General features: G+C 42.6%; 10 non-coding genes across 10 annotated transcripts; all 10 read right to left on the bottom strand.

The window, feature by feature from the left end:
- Positions 1-520: 520 nt before the first annotated feature.
- TRNAI-AAU (transfer RNA isoleucine (anticodon AAU)) lies at positions 521-594 on the bottom strand. The gene has a single exon. It is a non-coding gene; the product is annotated as a tRNA-Ile (tRNA).
- A 674-nt stretch (positions 595-1,268) lies between these two features.
- On the bottom strand, positions 1,269-1,342 carry TRNAI-AAU (transfer RNA isoleucine (anticodon AAU)). Its single transcript has one exon. It is a non-coding gene; the product is annotated as a tRNA-Ile (tRNA).
- Positions 1,343-2,067: 725 nt separating this feature from the next.
- On the bottom strand, positions 2,068-2,141 carry TRNAI-AAU (transfer RNA isoleucine (anticodon AAU)). Its single transcript has one exon. It is a non-coding gene; the product is annotated as a tRNA-Ile (tRNA).
- Positions 2,142-5,255: 3,114 nt separating this feature from the next.
- TRNAI-AAU (transfer RNA isoleucine (anticodon AAU)) lies at positions 5,256-5,329 on the bottom strand. Its single transcript has one exon. It is a non-coding gene; the product is annotated as a tRNA-Ile (tRNA).
- A 1,003-nt stretch (positions 5,330-6,332) lies between these two features.
- TRNAI-AAU (transfer RNA isoleucine (anticodon AAU)) lies at positions 6,333-6,406 on the bottom strand. The gene has a single exon. It is a non-coding gene; the product is annotated as a tRNA-Ile (tRNA).
- Positions 6,407-7,132: 726 nt separating this feature from the next.
- TRNAI-AAU (transfer RNA isoleucine (anticodon AAU)) lies at positions 7,133-7,206 on the bottom strand. Its single transcript has one exon. It is a non-coding gene; the product is annotated as a tRNA-Ile (tRNA).
- Positions 7,207-9,784: 2,578 nt separating this feature from the next.
- TRNAI-AAU (transfer RNA isoleucine (anticodon AAU)) lies at positions 9,785-9,858 on the bottom strand. The gene has a single exon. It is a non-coding gene; the product is annotated as a tRNA-Ile (tRNA).
- A 725-nt stretch (positions 9,859-10,583) lies between these two features.
- TRNAI-AAU (transfer RNA isoleucine (anticodon AAU)) lies at positions 10,584-10,657 on the bottom strand. The gene has a single exon. It is a non-coding gene; the product is annotated as a tRNA-Ile (tRNA).
- A 5,391-nt stretch (positions 10,658-16,048) lies between these two features.
- TRNAI-AAU (transfer RNA isoleucine (anticodon AAU)) lies at positions 16,049-16,122 on the bottom strand. Its single transcript has one exon. It is a non-coding gene; the product is annotated as a tRNA-Ile (tRNA).
- A 725-nt stretch (positions 16,123-16,847) lies between these two features.
- TRNAI-AAU (transfer RNA isoleucine (anticodon AAU)) lies at positions 16,848-16,921 on the bottom strand. The gene has a single exon. It is a non-coding gene; the product is annotated as a tRNA-Ile (tRNA).
- Positions 16,922-20,381: the final 3,460 nt, after the last annotated feature.

Raw genomic sequence — 20,381 nt, 5'->3', positions numbered from 1 at the left:
TAAGTAGAACTGGGACAAAGAAGGTTAAATGCATCTCATTGGTCATTTCCCACAGCAGTACTGACCTGTGACCATTTATGGACTGCTGCTTCCAACAAAACAGCAAACTAGTCATAGTAAATCTAAAGCTGTGGGTGGGAATTCTGCATCAATCTCATGCTTCTGCAGAAATATTTCCCAAATTGACAAAGTGGCCAATACTGGGATCAAATTCGCTAACTTGGCTTTATTAGCACCATGCTCAGTCAGAAAAAGTATGCCTTCTGACTGGAGCATAGGAGGGAGGCCAGTTGCAGGGGGGAGTTTTCTTCCTTTGAAAGAAAATGCCTAACTCATTCACAAATACAACCCTTATCCTCACAACAACATTGATTATGTCCGCAGCAGTACTGACCCGTGACTATGTATGCACAGCTGCTTGCAACAAAACAGCAATCTTGTGTTAGTAACTCTAAAGCTGTGAGTGCCAATTCTGCATCAATCTCATCCTTCTGCAGAAATATTTCCCAAAATGACAAAGTGGCCAGTACGGGGATCGAACCCGTGACCTTGGCGTTATTAGCACCACGCTCTAACCAACTGAGCTAACCGGCCAGCTGAGAGTCTTTTTCCCTTGGAAAAAAATGCCTAACTCATTCACACATAAAACCCTTATCCTCACAACAACCTAAAGAAAAACTACATGTGATCTGAAGGAAATTCATGAATATGACAATTATCTTCAAACTGACTTGTAGCCTGCATCACATTTAAGTAGAACTGGGACAAAGAAGGTTAAATGCATCTCATTGGTCATTTCCCACAGCAGTACTGACCTGTGACCATTTATGGACTGCTGCTTCCAACAAAACAGCAAACTTGTCATAGTAAATCTAAAGCTGTGGGTGGGAATTCTGCATCAATCTCATGCTTCTGCAGAAATATTTCCCAAATTGACAAAGTGGCCAATACTGGGATCAAATTCGCTAACTTGGCGTGATTAGCACAATGCTCAGTCAGAAAAAGAACGCCTTCTGACTGGAGCATAGGAGGGAGGCCAGTTGCGGTGGAGTTTACTTCCCTTGAAAGAAAATGCCTAACTCATTCACAAATACAACCCTTATCCTCACAACAACATTGGTTATGTCCGCAGCAGTACTGACCCGTGACTATGTATGCACAGCTGCTTCCAACAAAACAGCAATCTTGTGTTAGAAACTCTAAAGCTGTGAGTGCCAATTCTGCATCAATCTCATCCTTCTGCAGAAATATTTCCCAAAATGACAAAGTGGCCAATACGGGGATCGAACCCGTGACCTTGGCGTTATTAGCACCACGCTCTAACCAACTGAGCTAACCGGCCAGCTGAGATGCATATTTCTAAATGGAGCATAAGAGGGAGGCCAGTTGCAGGGGGATTTTTTCTTCCCTTGGAAAAAAAATGCCTAACTCATTCACACATAAAACCCTTATCCTCACAACAACCTAAAGAAAAACTACATGTGATCTGAAGGAAATTCACGAATATGACAATTATCTTCAAACTGACATGTAGCCTGCATCACATTTAAGTAGAACTGGGACAAAGAAGGTTAAATGCATCTCATTGGCCATTTCCCACAGCAGTACTGACCTGTGACCATTTATGGACTGCTGCTTCCAACAAAACAGGAAACTAGTCATAGTAAATCTAAAGCTGTGGGTGGGAATTCTGCATCAATCTCATGCTTCTGCAGAAATATTTCCCAAATTGACAAAGTGGCCAATACTGGGATCAAATTCGCTAACTTGGCGTGATTAGCACCATGCTCAGTCAGAAAAATTATGCCTTCTGACTGGAGCATAGGAGGGAGGCCAGTTGCAGGGGGGAGTTTTCTTCCCTTGAAAGAAAATGCCTAACTCATTCACAAATACAACCCTTATCCTCACAACAACATTAGTTATGTCCGCAGCAGTACTGACCCGTGACTATGTATGCACAGCTGCTCCCAACAAAACAGCAATCTTGTGTTAGTAACTCTAAAGCTGTGAGTGCCAATTGTGCATCAATCTCATCCTTCTGCAGAAATATTTCCCAAAATTACAAAGTGGCCAATACGGGGATCGAACCCGTGACCTTGGCGTTATTAGCACCACGCTCTAACCAACTGAGCTAACCGGCCAGCTGAGAGGCATATTTCTGACTGGAGCATAAGAGGGAGGCCAGTTGCAGGGGGACTTTTTCTTCCCTTGAAAAAAAAATACCTAACTCATTCACACATAAAACCCTTATCCTCACAACAACCTAAAGAAAAACTACATGTGATCTGAAGGAAATTCACGAATATGACAATTATCTTCAAACTGACTTGTAGCCTGCATCACATTTAAGTAGAACTGGGACAAAGAAGGTTAAATGCATCTCATTGGTCATTTCCCACAGCAGTACTGACCTGTGACCATTTATGGACTGCTGCTTCCAACAAAACAGCAAACTAGTCATAGTAAATATAAAGCTGTGGGTGGGAATTCTGCATCAATCTCATGCTTCTGCAGAAATATTTCCCAAATTTACAAAGTGGCCAATACTGGGATCAAATCCGCTAACTTGGCGTGATTAGCACCATGCTCAGTCAGAAAAACTATGCCTTCTGACTGGAGCATAGGAGGGAGGCCAGTTGCAGGGGGGAGTTTTCTTCCCTTGAAAGAAAATGCCTAACTCATTCACAAATACAACCCTTATCCTCACAACAACATTGGTTATGTCCCGCAGCAGTACTGACCCGTGACCATGTATGCACAGCTGCTTCCAACAAAACAGCAATCTTGTGTTAGTAACTCTAAAGCTGTGAGTGCCAATTCTGCATCAATCTCATGCTTCTGCAGAAATATTTCCCAAAATGACAAGGAGGCCAATACGGGGACCCGTGACCTTGCCATTATTAGCACCGCGCTCTAACCAAATGAGCTAAACAGCCAGCTGAGAGTTTTGTTTCTGACTCAAGCATAAGCAGGAGGCCAGTTGTAGGGGGATGTTTTCTTCCCTTGGAAAACAAATGCCTAACTCATTCACACAGACAACCCTTATCCTCACAACAACCTAAAGAAAAACTCCATGTGATCTGAAGGAAATTCATGAATATTACAATTATCTTCAAACTGACTTGTGGCCTGCATCACATTTAAGTAGTACTGCGACAAAGAAGGTTAAATGCATCTCATTGGTCATTTCCCACAGCAGTACTGACCTGTGACCATTTATGGACTGCTGCTTCCAACAAAACAGCAAACTAGTCATAGTAAATCTAAAGCTGTGGGTGGGAATACTGCATCAATCTCATGCTTCTGCAGAAATATTTCCCAAATTGACAAAGTGGCCAATACTGGGATCAAATTCGCTAACTTGGCGTGATTAGCACCATGCTCAGTCAGAAAAAGTATGCCTTCTGACTGGAGCATAGGAGGGAGGCCAGTTGCAGGGGGGAGTTTTCTTCCCTTGAAAGAAAATGCCTAACTCATTCACAAATACAACCCTTATCCTCACAACAACATTGGTTATGTCCCGCAGCAGTACTGACCCGTGACCATGTATGCACAGCTGCTTCCAACAAAACAGCAATCTTGTGTTAGTAACTCTAAAGCTGTGAGTGCCAATTCTGCATCAATCTCATGCTTCTGCAGAAATATTTCCCAAAATGACAAGGAGGCCAATACGGGGATCGAACCCGTGACCTTGCCATTATTAGCACCACGCTCTAACCAAATGAGCTAAACAGCCAGCTGAGAGTTTTGTTTCTGACTCAAGCATAAGCAGGAGGCCAGTTGTAGGGGGATGTTTTCTTCCCTTGGAAAAAAAATGCCTAACTCATTCACACAGACAACCCTTATCCTCACAACAACCTAAAGAAAAACTCCATGTGATCTGAAGGAAATTCATGAATATTACAATTATCTTCAAACTGACTTGTGGCCTGCATCACATTTAAGTAGTACTGCGACAAAGAAGGCTATATGCATCTCATTGGTCATTTCCCACAGCAGTACTGACCTGTGACCATTTATGGACTGCTGCTTCCAACAAAACAGCAAACTTGTCATAGTAAATCTAAAGCTGTGGGTGGGAATTCTGCATCAATCTAATGCTTCTGCAGACATTTTTCCCAAATTGACAAAGTGGCCAATACTGGGATCAAATTCGCTAACTTGGCGTGATTAGCACCATGCTCAGTCAGAAAAAGTATGCTTCTGACTGGAGCATAGGAGGGAGGTCAGTTGCAGGGGGGAGGTTTCTTTCCTTGAAAGAAAATGCCTAACTCATTCACAAATACAACCCTTATCCTCACAACAACATTGGTTATGTCCGCAGCAGTACTGACCCGTGACTATGTATGCACAGCTGCTTCCAACAAAACAGCAATCTTGTGTTAGTAACTCTAAAGCTGTGAGTGCCAATTCTGCATCAATCTCATCCTTCTGCAGAAATATTTCCCAAAATGACAAAGTGGCCAATACGGGGATCGAACCCGTGACCTTGGCGTTATTAGCACAACTAACCAACTGAGCTAACCGGCCAGCTGAGAGGCATATTTCTGACTGGACCATAAGAGGGAGGCCAGTTGCAGGGGGATTTTTTCTTCCCTTGGAAAAAAAATGCCTAACTCATTCACACATAAAACCCTTATCCTCACAACAACCTAAAGAAAAACTACATGTGATCTGAAGGAAATTCATGAATATGACAATTATCTTCAAACTGACTTGTAGCCTGCATCACATTTAAGTAGAACTGGGACAAAGAAGGTTAAATGCATCTCATTGGTCATTTCCCACAGCAGTACTGACCTGTGACCATTTATGGACTGCTGCTTCCAACAAAACAGCAAACTAGTCATAGTAAATCTCAAGCTGTGGGTGGGAATTCTGCATCAATCTCATGCTTCTGCAGAAATATTTCCCAAATTGACAAAGTGGCCAATACTGGGATCAAATTCGCTAACTTGGCTTTATTAGCACCATGCTCAGTCAGAAAAAGTATGCCTTCTGACTGGAGCATAGGAGGGAGGCCAGTTGCAGGGGGGAGTTTTCTTCCTTTGAAAGAAAATGCCTAACTCATTCACAAATACAACCCTTATCCTCACAACAACATTGGTTATGTCCGCAGCAGTACTGACCCGTGACTATGTATGCACAGCTGCTTCCAACAAAACAGCAATCTTGTGTTAGTAACTCTAAAGCTGTGAGTGCCAATTCTGCATCAATCTCATCCTTCTGCAGAAATATTTCCCAAAATGACAAAGTGGCCAATACGGGGATCGAACCCGTGACCTTGGCGTTATTAGCACCACGCTCTAACCAACTGAGCTAACCAGCCAGCTGAGAGTCTTTTTCCCTTGGAAAAAATGCCTAACTCATTCACACATAAAACCCTTATCCTCACAACAACCTAAAGAAAAACTACATGTGATCTGAAGGAAATTCATGAATATGACAATTATCTTCAAACTGACTTGTAGCCTGCATCACATTTAAGTAGAACTGGGACAAAGAAGGTTAAATGCATCTCATTGGTCATTTCCCACAGCAGTACTGACCTGTGACCATTTATGGACTGCTGCTTCCAACAAAACAGCAAACTTCTCATAGTAAATCTAAAGCTGTGGGTGGGAATTCTGCATCAAACTCATGCTTCTGCAGAAATATTTCCCAAATTGACAAAGTGGCCAATACTGGGATCAAATTCGCTAACTTGGCGTGATTAGCACCATGCTCAGTCAGAAAAAGTATGCCTTCTGACTGGAGCATAGGAGGGAGGCCAGTTGCAGGGGGGAGTTTTCTTCCCTTGAAAGAAAATGCCTAACTCATTCACAAATACAACCCTTATCCTCACAACAACATTGGTTATGTCCGCAGTAGTACTGACCCGTGACTATGTATGCACAGCTGCTTCCAACAAAACAGCAATCTTGTGTTAGTAACTCTAAAGCTGTGAGTGCCAATTCTGCATCAATCTCATCCTTCTGCAGAAATATTTCCCAAATTGACAAAGTGGCCAATACTGGGATCAAATTCGCTAACTTGGCGTGATTAGCACCATGCTCAGTCAGAAAAAGTATGCTTCTGACTGGAGCATAGGAGGGAGGTCAGTTGCAGGGGGGAGTTTTCTTTCCTTGAAAGAAAATGCCTAACTCATTCACAAATACAACCCTTATCCTCACAACAACATTGGTTATGTCCGCAGCAGTACTGACCCGTGACTATGTATGCACAGCTGCTTCCAACAAAACAGCAATCTTGTGTTAGTAACTCTAAAGCTGTGAGTGCCAATTCTGCATCAATCTCATCCTTCTGCAGAAATATTTCCCAAAATGACAAAGTGGCCAATACGGGGATCGAACCCGTGACCTTGGCGTTATTAGCACAACGCTCTAACCAACTGAGCTAACCGGCTAGCTGAGAGGCATATTTCTGACTGGACCATAAGAGGGAGGCCAGTTGCAGGGGGATTTTTTCTTCCCTTGGAAAAAAAAATGCCTAACTCATTCACACATAAAACCCTTATCCTCACAACAACCTAAAGAAAAACTACATGTGATCTGAAGGAAATTCATGAATTTGACAATTATCTTCAAACTGACTTGTAGCCTGCATCACATTTAAGTAGAACTGGGACAAAGAAGGTTAAATGCATCTCATTGGTCATTTCCAACAGCAGTACTGACCTGTGACCATTTATGGACTGCTGCTTCCAACAAAACAGCAAACTAGTCATAGTAAATCTAAAGCTGTGGGTGGGAATTCTGCATCAATCTCATGCTTCTGCAGAAATATTTCCCAAATTGACAAAGTGGCCAATACTGGGATCAAATTCGCTAACTTGGCTTTATTAGCACCATGCTCAGTCAGAAAAAGTATGCCTTCTGACTGGAGCATAGGAGGGAGGCCAGTTGCAGGGGGGAGTTTTCTTCCTTTGAAAGAAAATGCCTAACTCATTCACAAATACAACCCTTATCCTCACAACAACATTGGTTATGTCCGCAGCAGTACTGACCCGTGACTATGTATGCACAGCTGCTTCCAACAAAACAGCAATCTTGTGTTAGTAACTCTAAAGCTGTGAGTGCCAATTCTGCATCAATCTCATCCTTCTGCAGAAATATTTCCCAAAATGACAAAGTGGCCAATACGGGGATCGAACCCGTGACCTTGGCGTTATTAGCACCACGCTCTAACCAACTGAGCTAACCAGCCATCTGAGAGTCTTTTTCCCTTGGAAAAAAATGCCTAACTCATTCACACATAAAACCTTTATCCTCACAACAACCTAAAGAAAAACTACATGTGATCTGAAGGAAATTCATGAATATGACAATTATCTTCAAACTGACTTGTAGCCTGCATCACATTTAAGTAGAACTGGGACAAAGAAGGTTAAATGCATCTCATTGGTCATTTCCCACAGCAGTACTGACCTGTGACCATTTATGGACTGCTGCTTCCAACAAAACAGCAAACTTGTCATAGTAAATCTAAAGCTGTGGGTGGGAATTCTGCATCAAACTCATGCTTCTGCAGAAATATTTCCCAAATTGACAAAGTGGCCAATACTGGGATCAAATTCGCTAACTTGGCGTGATTAGCACCATGCTCAGTCAGAAAAAGTATGCCTTCTGACTGGAGCATAGGAGGGAGGCCAGTTGCAGGGGGGAGTTTTCTTCCCTTGAAAGAAAATGCCTAACTCATTCACAAATACAACCCTTATCCTCACAACAACATTGGTTATGTCCGCAGTAGTACTGACCCGTGACTATGTATGCACAGCTGCTTCCAACAAAACAGCAATCTTGTGTTAGTAACTCTAAAGCTGTGAGTGCCAATTCTGCATCAATCTCATCCTTCTGCAGAAATATTTCCCAAATTGACAAAGTGGCCAATACTGGGATCAAATTCGCTAACTTGGCGTGATTAGCACCATGCTCAGTCAGAAAAAGTATGCCTTCTGACTGGAGCATAGGAGGGAGGCCAGTTGCAGGGGGGAGTTTTCTTCCCTTGAAAGAAAATGCCTAACTCATTCACAAATACAACCCTTATCCTCACAACAACATTGGTTATGTCCGCAGCAGTACTGACCCGTGACTATGTATGCACAGCTGCTTCCAACAAAACAGCAATCTTGTGTTAGAAACTCTAAAGCTGTGAGTGCCAATTCTGCATCAATCTCATCCTTCTGCAGAAATATTTCCCAAAATGACAAAGTGGCCAATACGTTATTAGCACAACGCTCTAACCAACTGAGCTAACCGACCAGCTGAGAGGCATATTTCTGACTGGACCATAAGAGGGAGGCCAGGTACAGGGGGATTTTTTCTTCCCTTGGAAAAAAAATGCCTAACTCATTCACACATAAAACCCTTATCCTCACAACAACCTAAAGAAAAACTACATGTGATCTGAAGGAAATTCATGAATATGACAATTATCTTCAAACTGACTTGTAGCCTGCATCACATTTAAGTAGAACTGGGACAAAGAAGGTTAAATGCATCTCATTGGTCATTTCCCACAGCAGTACTGACCTGTGACCATTTATGGACTGCTGCTTCCAACAAAACAGGAAACTAGTCATAGTAAATCTAAAGCTGTGGGTGGGAATTCTGCATCAATCTCATGCTTCTGCAGAAATATTTCCCAAATTGACAAAGTGGCCAATACTGGGATCAAATTCGCTAACTTGGCGTGATTAGCACCATGCTCAGTCAGAAAAAGTATGCCTTCTGACTGGAGCATAGGAGGGAGGCCAGTTGCAGGGGGGAGTTTTCTTCCCTTGAAAGAAAATGCCTAACTCATTCACAAATACAACCCTTATCGTCACAACAACATTGGTTATGTCCGCAGCAGTACTGACCCGTGACTATGTATGCACAGCTGCTTCCAACAAAACAGCAATCTTGTGTTAGTAACTCTAAAGCTGTGAGTGCCAATTCTGCATCAATCTCATGCTTCTGCAGAAATATTTCCCAAAATGACAAGGAGGCCAATACGGGGATCGAACCCGTGACCTTGCCATTATTAGCACCACGCTCTAACCAAATGAGGTAAACAGCCAGCTGAGAGTTTCGTTTCTGACTCAAGCATAAGCATGAGGCCAGTTGTAGGGGGATGTTTTCTTCCCTCGGAAAAAAAATGCCTAACTCATTCACACAGACAACCCTTATCCTCACAACAACCTAAAGAAAAACTCCATGTGATCTGAAGGAAATTCATGAATATTACAATTATCTTCAAACTGACTTGTGGCCTGCATCACATTTAAGTAGTACTGCGACAAAGAAGGCTATATGCATCTCATTGGTCATTTCCCACAGAAGTACTGACCTGTGACCATTTATGGACTGCTGCTTCCAACAAAACAGCAAACTTGTCATAGTAAATCTAAAGCTGTGGGTGGGAATTCTGCATCAATCTAATGCTTCTGCAGACATTTTTCCCAAATTGACAAAGTGGCCAATACTGGGATCAAATTCGCTAACTTGGCGTGATTAGCACCATGCTCAGTCAGAAAAAGTATGCTTCTGACTGGAGCATAGGAGGGAGGTCAGTTGCAGGGGGGAGTTTTCTTTCCTTGAAAGAAAATGCCTAACTCATTCACAAATACAACCCTTATCCTCACAACAACATTGGTTATGTCCGCAGCAGAAATGACCCGTGACTATGTATGCACAGCTGCTTCCAACAAAACAGCAATCTTGTGTTAGTAACTCTAAAGCTGTGAGTGCCAATTCTGCATCAATCTCATCCTTCTGCAGAAATATTTCCCAAAATGACAAAGTGGCCAATACGGGGATCGAACCCGTGACCTTGGCGTTATTAGCACAACGCTCTAACCAACTGAGCTAACCGACCAGCTGAGAGGCATATTTCTGACTGGACCATAAGAGGGAGGCCAGGTACAGGGGGATTTTTTCTTCCCTTGGAAAAAAAATGCCTAACTCATTCACACATAAAACCCTTATCCTCACAACAACCTAAAGAAAAACTACATGTGATCTGAAGGAAATTCATGAATATGACAATTATCTTCAAACTGACTTGTAGCCTGCATCACATTTAAGTAGAACTGGGACAAAGAAGGTTAAATGCATCTCATTGGTCATTTCCCACAGCAGTACTGACCTGTGACCATTTATGGACTGCTGCTTCCAACAAAACAGCAAACTAGTCATAGTAAATCTAAAGCTGTGGGTGGGAATTCTGCATCAATCTCATGCTTCTGCAGAAATATTTCCCAAATTGACAAAGTGGCCAATACTGGGATCAAATTCGCTAACTTGGCTTTATTAGCACCATGCTCAGTCAGAAAAAGTATGCCTTCTGACTGGAGCATAGGAGGGAGGCCAGTTGCAGGGGGGAGTTTTCTTCCTTTGAAAGAAAATGCCTAACTCATTCACAAATACAACCCTTATCCTCACAACAACATTGGTTATGTCCGCAGCAGTACTGACCCGTGACTATGTATGCACAGCTGCTTCCAACAAAACAGCAATCTTGTTTTAGTAACTCTAAAGCTGTGAGTGCCAATTCTGCATCAATCTCATCCTTCTGCAGAAATATTTCCCAAAATGACAAAGTGGCCAATACGGGGATCGAACCCGTGACCTTGGCGTTATTAGCACCACGCTCTAACCAACTGAGCTAACCAGCCATCTGAGAGTCTTTTTCCCTTGGAAAAAAATGCCTAACTCATTCACACATAAAACCCTTATCCTCACAACAACCTAAAGAAAAACTACATGTGATCTGAAGGAAATTCATGAATATGACAATTATCTTCAAACTGACTTGTAGCCTGCATCACATTTAAGTAGAACTGGGACAAAGAAGGTTAAATGCATCTCATTGGTCATTTCCCACAGCAGTACTGACCTGTGACCATTTATGGACTGCTGCTTCCAACAAAACAGCAAACTTGTCATAGTAAATCTAAAGCTGTGGGTGGGAATTCTGCATCAAACTCATGCTTCTGCAGAAATATTTCCCAAATTGACAAAGTGGCCAATACTGGGATCAAATTCGCTAACTTGGCGTGATTAGCACCATGCTCAGTCAGAAAAAGTATGCCTTCTGACTGGAGCATAGGAGGGAGGCCAGTTGCAGGGGGGAGTTTTCTTCCCTTGAAAGAAAATGCCTAACTCATTCACAAATACAACCCTTATCCTCACAACAACATTGGTTATGTCCGCAGTAGTACTGACCCGTGACTATGTATGCACAGCTGCTTCCAACAAAACAGCAATCTTGTGTTAGTAACTCTAAAGCTGTGAGTGCCAATTCTGCATCAATCTCATCCTTCTGCAGAAATATTTCCCAAATTGACAAAGTGGCCAATACTGGGATCAAATTCGCTAACTTGGCGTGATTAGCACCATGCTCAGTCAGAAAAAGTATGCCTTCTGACTGGAGCATAGGAGGGAGGCCAGTTGCAGGGGGGAGTTTTCTGCCCTTGAAAGAAAATGCCTAACTCATTTACAAATACAACCCTTATCCTCACAACAACATTGGTTATGTCCGCAGCAGTACTGACCCGTGACTATGTATGCACAGCTGCTTCCAACAAAACAGCAATCTTGTGTTAGAAACTCTAAAGCTGTGAGTGCCAATTCTGCATCAATCTCATCCTTCTGCAGAAATATTTCCCAAAATGACAAAGTGGCCAACCTTGGCGTTATTAGCACCATGCTCTAACCAACTGAGCTAACCGACCAGCTGAGATGCATATTTCTAACTGGAGTATAAGAGGGAGGCCAGTTGCAGGGGGATTTTTTCTTCCCTTGGAAAAAAAATGCCTAACTCATTCACACATAAAACCCTTATCCTCACAACAACCTAAAGAAAAACTACATGTGATCTGAAGGAAATTCATGAATATGACAATTATCTTCAAACTGACTTGTAGCCTGCATCACATTTAAGTAGAACTGGGACAAAGAAGGTTAAATGCATCTCATTGGTCATTTCCCACAGCAGTACTGACCTGTGACCATTTATGGACTGCTGCTTCCAACAAAACAGCAAACTAGTCATAGTAAATCTAAAGCTGTGGGTGGGAATTCTGCATCAATCTCATGCTTCTGCAGAAATATTTCCCAAATTGACAAAGTGGCCAATACTGGGATCAAATTCGCTAAATTGGCGTGATTAGCACCATGCTCAGTCAGAAAAAGTATGCCTTCTGACTGGAGCATAGGAGGGAGGCCAGTTGCAGGGGGGAGTTTTCTTCCCTTGAAAGAAAATGCCTAACTCATTCACAAATACAACCCTTATCCTCACAACAACATTGGTTATGTCCGCAGCAGTACTGACCCGTGACTATGTATGCACAGCTGCTTCCAACAAAACAGCAATCTTGTGTTAGTAACTCTAAAGCTGTGAGTGCCAATTCTGCATCAATCTCATGCTTCTGCAGAAATATTTCCCAAAATGACAAAGTGGCCAATACGGGGATCGAACCCGTGACCTTGGCGTTATTAGCACCACGCTCTAACGGGCCAGCTGAGAGTCCTGTTTCTGACTGGAGCATAAGAGGAAGGCCAGTTGCAGGGGGATTTTTTCTTCCCTTGGAAAAAAAATGCCTAACTCATTCACACATAAAACCCTTATCCTCACAACAACCTAAAGAAAAACTACATGTGATCTGAAGGAAATTCATGAATATGACAATTATCTTCAAACTGACTTGTAGCCTGCATCACATTTAAGTAGAACTGGGACAAAGAAGGTTAAATACATCTCATTGGTCATTTCCCACAGCAGTACTGACCTGTGACCATTTATGGACTGCTGCTTCCAACAAAACAGCAAACTAGTCATAGTAAATCTAAAGTTGTGGGTGGGAATTCTGCATCAATCTCATGTTTCTGCAGAAATATTTCCCAAATTGACAAAGTGGCCAATACTGGGATCAAATTTGCTAACTTGGCGTGATTAGCAACATGCTCAGTCAGAAAAAGTATGCCTTCTGACTGGAGCATAGGAGGGAGGCCAGTTGCAGGGGGGAGGTTTCTTCCCTTGAAAGAAAATGCCTAACTCATTCACAAATACAACCCTTATCCTCACAACAACATTGGTTATGTCCCGCAGCAGTACTGACCCGTGACCATGTATGCACAGCTGCTTCCAACAAAACAGCAATCTTGTGTTAGTAACTCTAAAGCTGTGAGTGCCAATTCTGCATCAATCTCATGCTTCTGCAGAAATATTTCCCAAAATGACAAAGTGGCCAATATGGGGATCGAACCCGTGACCTTGGCATTATTAGCACCACGCTCTAACCGGCCAGCTGAGAGTCCTTTTTCTGACTGGAGCATAAGAGGGAGGCCAGTTGCAGGGGGATTTTTTCTTCCCTTGGAAAAAAAATGCCTAACTCATTCACACATAAAACCCTTATCCTCACAACAACCTAAAGAAAAACTACATGTGATCTGAAGGAAATTCATGAATATGACAATTATCTTCAAACTGACTTGTAGCCTGCATCACATTTAAGTAGAACTGGGACAAAGAAGGTTAAATGCATCTCATTGGTCATTTCCCACAGCAGTACTGACCTGTGACCATTTATGGACTGCTGCTTCCAACAAAACAGCAAACTGGTCATAGTAAATCTAAAGTTGTGGGTGGGAATTCTGCATCAATCTCATGCTTCTGCAGAAATATTTCCCAAATTGACAAAGTGGCCAATACTGGGATCAAATTCGCTAACTTGGCGTGATTAGCACCATGCTCAGTCAGAAAAAGTATGCCTTCTGACTGGAGCATAGGAGGGAGGCCAGTTGCAGGGGGGAGTTTTCTTCCCTTGAAAGAAAATGCCTAACTCATTCACAAATACAACCCTTATCCTCACAACAACATTGGTTATGTCCGCAGCAGTACTGACCCGTGGCTATGTATGCACAGCTGCTTCCAACAAAACAGCAATCTTGTGTTAGTAACTCTAAAGCTGTGAGTGCCAATTCTGCATCAATCTCATGCTTCTGCAAAAATATTTCCCAAAATTACGGGGATCAAACCTGTGACCTTGGCGTTATTAGCACCACGCTCTAACCAACTGAGCTAACCGGCCAGCTGAGAGGCATATTTCTGACTGGAGCATAAGAGGGAGGCCAGTTGCAGGGGGATTATTTCTTCCCTTGGAAAAAAAATACCTAACTCATTCACACATAAAACCCTTATCCTCACAACAACCTAAAGAAAAACTACATGTGATCTGAAGGAAATTCACGAATATGACAATTATCTTCAAACTGACTTGTAGCCTGCATCACATTTAAGTAGAACTGGGACAAAGAAGGTTAAATGCATCTCATTGGTCATTTCCCACAGCAGTACTGACCTGTGACCATTTATGGACTGCTGCTTCCAACAAAACAGCAAACTTGTCATAGTAAATCTAAAGCTGTGGGTGGGAATTCTGCATCAAACTCATGCTTCTGCAGAAATATTTCCCAAATTGACAAAGTGGCCAATACTGGGATCAAATTTGCTAACTTGGCGTGATTAGCACCATGCTCAGTCAGAAAAAGTATGCCTTCTGACTGGAGCATAGGAGGGAGGCCAGTTGCAGGGGGGAGTTTTCTTCCCTTGAAAGAAAATGCCTAACTCATTCACACATGAAACCCTTATCCTCACAACAACCTAAAGAAAAACTACATGTGATCTGAAGGAAATTCACGAATATGACAATTATCTTCAAACTGACTTGTAGCCTGTATCACATTTAAGTAGAACTGGGACAAAGAAGGTTAAATGCATCTCATTGGTCATTTCCCACAGCAGTACTGACCTGTGACCATTTATGGACTGCTGCTTCCAACAAAACAGCAAACTAGTCATAGTAAATCTAAAGCTGTGGGTGGGAATTCTGCATCAATCTCATGCTTCTGCAGAAATATTTCCCAAATTGACAAAGTGGCCAATACTGGGATCAAATTCGCTGACTTGGCGTGATTAGCACCATGCTCAGTCAGAAAAAGTATGCCTTCTGACTGGAGCATAGGAGGGAGGCCAGTTGCTGGGGGTAGTTTTCTTCCCTTGAAAGAAAATGCCTAACTCATTCACAAATACAACCCTTATCCTCACAACAACATTGGTTATGTCCCGCAGCAGTACTGACCCGTGACCATGTATGCACAGCTGCTACCAACAAAACAGCAATCTTGTGTTAGTAACTCTAAAGCTGTGAGTGCCAATTCTGCATCAATCTCATGCTTCTGCAGAAATATTTCCCAAAATGACAAGGAGGCCAATACGGGGATCGAACCCGTGACCTTGCCATTATTAGCACCACGCTCTAACCAAATGAGGTAAACAGCCAGCTGAGAGTTTCGTTTCTGACTCAAGCATAAGCATGAGGCCAGTTGTAGGGGGATGTTTTCTTCCCTCGGAAAAAAAATGCCTAACTCATTCACACAGACAACCCTTATCCTCACAACAACCTAAAGAAAAACTCCATGTGATCTGAAGGAAATTCATGAATATTACAATTATCTTCAAACTGACTTGTGGCCTGCATCACATTTAAGTAGTACTGCGACAAAGAAGGCTATATGCATCTCATTGGTCATTTCCCACAGAAGTACTGACCTGTGACCATTTATGGACTGCTGCTTCCAACAAAACAGCAAACTTGTCATAGTAAATCTAAAGCTGTGGGTGGGAATTCTGCATCAATCTAATGCTTCTGCAGACATTTTTCCCAAATTGACAAAGTGGCCAATACTGGGATCAAATTCGCTAACTTGGCGTGATTAGCACCATGCTCAGTCAGAAAAAGTATGCTTCTGACTGGAGCATAGGAGGGAGGTCAGTTGCAGGGGGGAGTTTTCTTTCCTTGAAAGAAAATGCCTAACTCATTCACAAATACAACCCTTATCCTCACAACAACATTGGTTATGTCCGCAGCAGAAATGACCCGTGACTATGTATGCACAGCTGCTTCCAACAAAACAGCAATCTTGTGTTAGTAACTCTAAAGCTGTGAGTGCCAATTCTGCATCAATCTCATCCTTCTGCAGAAATATTTCCCAAAATGACAAAGTGGCCAATACGGGGATCGAACCCGTGACCTTGGCGTTATTAGCACAACGCTCTAACCAACTGAGCTAACCGACCAGCTGAGAGGCATATTTCTGACTGGACCATAAGAGGGAGGCCAGGTACAGGGGGATTTTTTCTTCCCTTGGAAAAAAAATGCCTAACTCATTCACACATAAAACCCTTATCCTCACAACAACCTAAAGAAAAACTACATGTGATCTGAAGGAAATTCATGAATATGACAATTATCTTCAAACTGACTTGTAGCCTGCATCACATTTAAGTAGAACTGGGACAAAGAAGGTTAAATGCATCTCATTGGTCATTTCCCACAGCAGTACTGACCTGTGACCATTTATGGACTGCTGCTTCCAACAAAACAGCAAACTAGTCATAGTAAATCTAAAGCTGTGGGTGGGAATTCTGCATCAATCTCATGCTTCTGCAGAAATATTTCCCAAATTGACAAAGTGGCCAATACTGGGATCAAATTCGCTAACTTGGCTTTATTAGCACCATGCTCAGTCAGAAAAAGTATGCCTTCTGACTGGAGCATAGGAGGGAGGCCAGTTGCAGGGGGGAGTTTTCTTCCTTTGAAAGAAAATGCCTAACTCATTCACAAATACAACCCTTATCCTCACAACAACATTGGTTATGTCCGCAGCAGTACTGACCCGTGACTATGTATGCACAGCTGCTTCCAACAAAACAGCAATCTTGTTTTAGTAACTCTAAAGCTGTGAGTGCCAATTCTGCATCAATCTCATCCTTCTGCAGAAATATTTCCCAAAATGACAAAGTGGCCAATACGGGGATCGAACCCGTGACCTTGGCGTTATTAGCACCACGCTCTAACCAACTGAGCTAACCAGCCATCTGAGAGTCTTTTTCCCTTGGAAAAAAATGCCTAACTCATTCACACATAAAACCCTTATCCTCACAACAACCTAAAGAAAAACTACATGTGATCTGAAGGAAATTCATGAATATGACAATTATCTTCAAACTGACTTGTAGCCTGCATCACATTTAAGTAGAACTGGGACAAAGAAGGTTAAATGCATCTCATTGGTCATTTCCCACAGCAGTACTGACCTGTGACCATTTATGGACTGCTGCTTCCAACAAAACAGCAAACTTGTCATAGTAAATCTAAAGCTGTGGGTGGGAATTCTGCATCAAACTCATGCTTCTGCAGAAATATTTCCCAAATTGACAAAGTGGCCAATACTGGGATCAAATTCGCTAACTTGGCGTGATTAGCACCATGCTCAGTCAGAAAAAGTATGCCTTCTGACTGGAGCATAGGAGGGAGGCCAGTTGCAGGGGGGAGTTTTCTTCCCTTGAAAGAAAATGCCTAACTCATTCACAAATACAACCCTTATCCTCACAACAACATTGGTTATGTCCGCAGTAGTACTGACCCGTGACTATGTATGCACAGCTGCTTCCAACAAAACAGCAATCTTGTGTTAGTAACTCTAAAGCTGTGAGTGCCAATTCTGCATCAATCTCATCCTTCTGCAGAAATATTTCCCAAATTGACAAAGTGGCCAATACTGGGATCAAATTCGCTAACTTGGCGTGATTAGCACCATGCTCAGTCAGAAAAAGTATGCCTTCTGACTGGAGCATAGGAGGGAGGCCAGTTGCAGGGGGGAGTTTTCTGCCCTTGAAAGAAAATGCCTAACTCATTTACAAATACAACCCTTATCCTCACAACAACATTGGTTATGTCCGCAGCAGTACTGACCCGTGACTATGTATGCACAGCTGCTTCCAACAAAACAGCAATCTTGTGTTAGAAACTCTAAAGCTGTGAGTGCCAATTCTGCATCAATCTCATCCTTCTGCAGAAATATTTCCCAAAATGACAAAGTGGCCAACCTTGGCGTTATTAGCACCATGCTCTAACCAACTGAGCTAACCGACCAGCTGAGATGCATATTTCTAACTGGAGTATAAGAGGGAGGCCAGTTGCAGGGGGATTTTTTCTTCCCTTGGAAAAAAAATGCCTAACTCATTCACACATAAAACCCTTATCCTCACAACAACCTAAAGAAAAACTACATGTGATCTGAAGGAAATTCATGAATATGACAATTATCTTCAAACTGACTTGTAGCCTGCATCACATTTAAGTAGAACTGGGACAAAGAAGGTTAAATGCATCTCATTGGTCATTTCCCACAGCAGTACTGACCTGTGACCATTTATGGACTGCTGCTTCCAACAAAACAGCAAACTAGTCATAGTAAATCTAAAGCTGTGGGTGGGAATTCTGCATCAATCTCATGCTTCTGCAGAAATATTTCCCAAATTGACAAAGTGGCCAATACTGGGATCAAATTCGCTAAATTGGCGTGATTAGCACCATGCTCAGTCAGAAAAAGTATGCCTTCTGACTGGAGCATAGGAGGGAGGCCAGTTGCAGGGGGGAGTTTTCTTCCCTTGAAAGAAAATGCCTAACTCATTCACAAATACAACCCTTATCCTCACAACAACATTGGTTATGTCCGCAGCAGTACTGACCCGTGACTATGTATGCACAGCTGCTTCCAACAAAACAGCAATCTTGTGTTAGTAACTCTAAAGCTGTGAGTGCCAATTCTGCATCAATCTCATGCTTCTGCAGAAATATTTCCCAAAATGACAAAGTGGCCAATACGGGGATCGAACCCGTGACCTTGGCGTTATTAGCACCACGCTCTAACGGGCCAGCTGAGAGTCCTGTTTCTGACTGGAGCATAAGAGGAAGGCCAGTTGCAGGGGGATTTTTTCTTCCCTTGGAAAAAAAATGCCTAACTCATTCACACATAAAACCCTTATCCTCACAACAACCTAAAGAAAAACTACATGTGATCTGAAGGAAATTCATGAATATGACAATTATCTTCAAACTGACTTGTAGCCTGCATCACATTTAAGTAGAACTGGGACAAAGAAGGTTAAATACATCTCATTGGTCATTTCCCACAGCAGTACTGACCTGTGACCATTTATGGACTGCTGCTTCCAACAAAACAGCAAACTAGTCATAGTAAATCTAAAGTTGTGGGTGGGAATTCTGCATCAATCTCATGTTTCTGCAGAAATATTTCCCAAATTGACAAAGTGGCCAATACTGGGATCAAATTTGCTAACTTGGCGTGATTAGCAACATGCTCAGTCAGAAAAAGTATGCCTTCTGACTGGAGCATAGGAGGGAGGCCAGTTGCAGGGGGGAGGTTTCTTCCCTTGAAAGAAAATGCCTAACTCATTCACAAATACAACCCTTATCCTCACAACAACATTGGTTATGTCCCGCAGCAGTACTGACCCGTGACCATGTATGCACAGCTGCTTCCAACAAAACAGCAATCTTGTGTTAGTAACTCTAAAGCTGTGAGTGCCAATTCTGCATCAATCTCATGCTTCTGCAGAAATATTTCCCAAAATGACAAAGTGGCCAATATGGGGATCGAACCCGTGACCTTGGCATTATTAGCACCACGCTCTAACCGGCCAGCTGAGAGTCCTTTTTCTGACTGGAGCATAAGAGGGAGGCCAGTTGCAGGGGGATTTTTTCTTCCCTTGGAAAAAAAATGCCTAACTCATTCACACATAAAACCCTTATCCTCACAACAACCTAAAGAAAAACTACATGTGATCTGAAGGAAATTCATGAATATGACAATTATCTTCAAACTGACTTGTAGCCTGCATCACATTTAAGTAGAACTGGGACAAAGAAGGTTAAATGCATCTCATTGGTCATTTCCCACAGCAGTACTGACCTGTGACCATTTATGGACTGCTGCTTCCAACAAAACAGCAAACTGGTCATAGTAAATCTAAAGTTGTGGGTGGGAATTCTGCATCAATCTCATGCTTCTGCAGAAATATTTCCCAAATTGACAAAGTGGCCAATACTGGGATCAAATTCGCTAACTTGGCGTGATTAGCACCATGCTCAGTCAGAAAAAGTATGCCTTCTGACTGGAGCATAGGAGGGAGGCCAGTTGCAGGGGGGAGTTTTCTTCCCTTGAAAGAAAATGCCTAACTCATTCACAAATACAACCCTTATCCTCACAACAACATTGGTTATGTCCGCAGCAGTACTGACCCGTGGCTATGTATGCACAGCTGCTTCCAACAAAACAGCAATCTTGTGTTAGTAACTCTAAAGCTGTGAGTGCCAATTCTGCATCAATCTCATGCTTCTGCAAAAATATTTCCCAAAATTACGGGGATCAAACCTGTGACCTTGGCGTTATTAGCACCACGCTCTAACCAACTGAGCTAACCGGCCAGCTGAGAGGCATATTTCTGACTGGAGCATAAGAGGGAGGCCA

Source organism: Ambystoma mexicanum, chromosome 1p (genome assembly GCF_040938575.1).
Source record: "Ambystoma mexicanum isolate Mex_15411 chromosome 1p, UKY_AmexF1_1, whole genome shotgun sequence".
NCBI lineage: Eukaryota > Metazoa > Chordata > Amphibia > Caudata > Ambystomatidae > Ambystoma > Ambystoma mexicanum.
Note: the sequence above shows the minus strand (reverse complement) of the source record. Positions and strands in the feature narration are given on the sequence as shown.